Below are 2,560 nucleotides of genomic sequence, written 5' to 3'. Positions count from 1 at the left end.
CTGGCAGGAGGGGGGTGGCCAGCCCAGAGCAGGGGAGGGTGGCTGGGTGACCAAGGAGGCACCTGCAACCTCAGGGAGGCCAGGCAGGGGCACCGGGGGAACAAAAGGCCCCTTCCTTCCACTGGCCAGGCTTCAGCCAGCACCCCTCACACCACGCCCTGCCTGGGACTCTGCACTGGCCTCCACTGTGCCTAACTGTCCAGATGCGCCACTCACCTGGCTTCCTGACCACCACCCTCAGCATGCAGAGCCCGATGACCCAGCCGGAGAGGTGCACCTCTGGGCCTGCTGGGCGCTCCTCCACCGGTCCCTCCTTGTGGAGCTGGACCAGCTGGAGCCGGGGAGGAGGGAGAAGGGGCGGGAGCCGGGAGAGGGGCTGCAGCCTCATTTCCATGCTGGCCCCCGAGCCCCGCCCACTGTGCGCCCGCCGGCTAACAATCGCAGTCTTTGTGGTGGCCTTGCTCCCACCCTCGCCCTCCGCACTCAGGCGTGGCGGGCGTCCGGCCCCCCACCCACTTCAAAGGGCGAAGGGAGGAACCCCTCCCATCGGGCCCCATCCAGACCTAAGCATAGGGATGGGAACAGAGACCTAGCCTCTACGCTGTGGGGGCTCGAGCGGCACCTGCTCTCGGCACACCCCGCAGTCATACAGGGAGAAGCCACTGGTCGGTGCCCTGGGAGCACGTAGGCGGCGGAAGAGGCCCCAAAAGTATCCCGACTGAGGGGTGGAGTCCCTCCTGGGGGTGGGACCCCTCCCCCCACGGCATCAGGCACCTGCTCCGTGTGGAGGGAAGGGGGGAATGAGCGGGAGCCAGGCGCTTCCCTGGGGGTGTTGGGGGCACCGGGGCCTCGCTGCAGGGGTAGGTCTAAATGGGGGGCTCTGAGGTCCCTGGACCACCCAAGCCGGAGCTTGGAAGCAGTGGACCATGTCCAAGACATGGTTCAGAGCAGGGCTAGACCATGAGCAAGGCTTGGCCTTGGTGCCCTGGAGTCCTGTGCATGCAAAGTGTCCCCCTCCTTCAGGCTGAGGCTCTCAGCCTCCCCGTCCCAGGCTACATCTGCCCTGCAGGCCCCTGCAGCTGTCCTCCAGCCTCTCCCCACTCCGTTCAGGTCCCAGGCCCCGTTCCCCTTCCTCTCCCACCTTGGAGCGAGGGCAGAGTCAAGGGTCGAGGGGCCAAGAGCCAGTGGTTCCCAGCGGTGCCGCGGCCCCTCCCCTTTCTAGAGGAATGACAGGCCTCGCACCCAGGAGGGGCGGGCGGTGTGACGAGGAAGCCGGAGCGGAAAGGGCGGGGGTTCCTCCCTGGTTTCTGTGGATTTGTTTAATCCCACGTTATTCGAAGCCTTTCACGGTGGCGGAGGGAAGGGGAGGGGAGGAGGAAGGGGGTCTCGGCTGCATCCGTCCCTCCCTCCTCCCTGCTCCCGCCCTGCAAAGCCACCTGACCCACCTCCAAGTTGCCGGCCCAGGCTCTCAGGGCCTTTGTGCGCATGGAGGCAGTAGCTCGGACGGAACCCGGAGCCCTGAGCAATCGGACGCGCATCTCCTCGCGCCCTCCGCTGGGAGCCAGGACCCCCTGACCCGATCCGTGGAGCTGGCAAATAAACGAATCCACAAACACAAATTCTCGGTGCGCTGGGCAGAAGCGGCAACGTGGGCAGCGGCGCAGAGACGGTTCGGGTATGGCTGGGCTGGGGTGCGGTGAGGCTGGCCGGGACCTGAGGAGCCAGAAGGAGCCCACACCCCAGCGGGGGTCTAGCAGCTGTGAGTTGATTTCTACAGAACCTTCAGGGGCTTCAGGGCCACCAAGAAGGTCCCCACCAGGCTGGCGCAGGAGGACGGGCAGGGCAGGAAGTCTTTTCTCATCCAGCACCCACCCCGTGCTCAAGGCGACCCTTCCTCCTGAGGGCCAGGGCTGGGGGCCACGGGTCCCTGGGAATGGAAGAAGGAGTGAGCCTCAGGCTCCGTGGGTGAGTGCTCAGGATCCCAAGAGCAAATGCTGTAGGCTGTTTTGGGGTTGCACAGAAAGCTTGTCTGATCCAAGGCATGGGGCACACACCCCCACCTTACCTGCCTGGGGAGAGATCTGAGGGGAGTCAGAATGGAAATGCGCGGCCAGAGAAGAGAGCAGGCCTGAGAAGGCTGGTGATCCTCCCTTGGCTCTGGGTGGAGCCAGTCTGGTACAAAGGGGGGTCTGAAGGAAGATTTGGGATCCATAAACCTGAGGCGCCCTCCCCCATAGAATGCAGACAAGCTGCAGTGAGCTGGAAGCCAGATCCGACCAGGATTCATCCAGGAAGTCAAAGGAGGAGGGCAGAGTATGCCCCAACCCTTCTAGGGAGAAGATGGGAGTGGGGTGGAAAATCTCCAGAGGTGAGGCCAGGCAAGATGAGACTGGGGTTTGGGGTTCTGTTTCAACACCATGGACAGCGGCCCCCGCTGCCTGTGGGGACCCACCTCAGTTGTATTAGAGGCTGCAGTCAACGCAGTCTCTGCCGGCTGCCCTGCGTCCTCCGCCCTCTACCCCTGCCAGCAAGCATCAGGCCTGGGCTGGCTGTGGCTGGG

The sequence above is a fragment of the Capricornis sumatraensis genome, chromosome 15 (assembly GCF_032405125.1).
Source record: "Capricornis sumatraensis isolate serow.1 chromosome 15, serow.2, whole genome shotgun sequence".
NCBI lineage: Eukaryota > Metazoa > Chordata > Mammalia > Artiodactyla > Bovidae > Capricornis > Capricornis sumatraensis.
Note: the sequence above shows the minus strand (reverse complement) of the source record.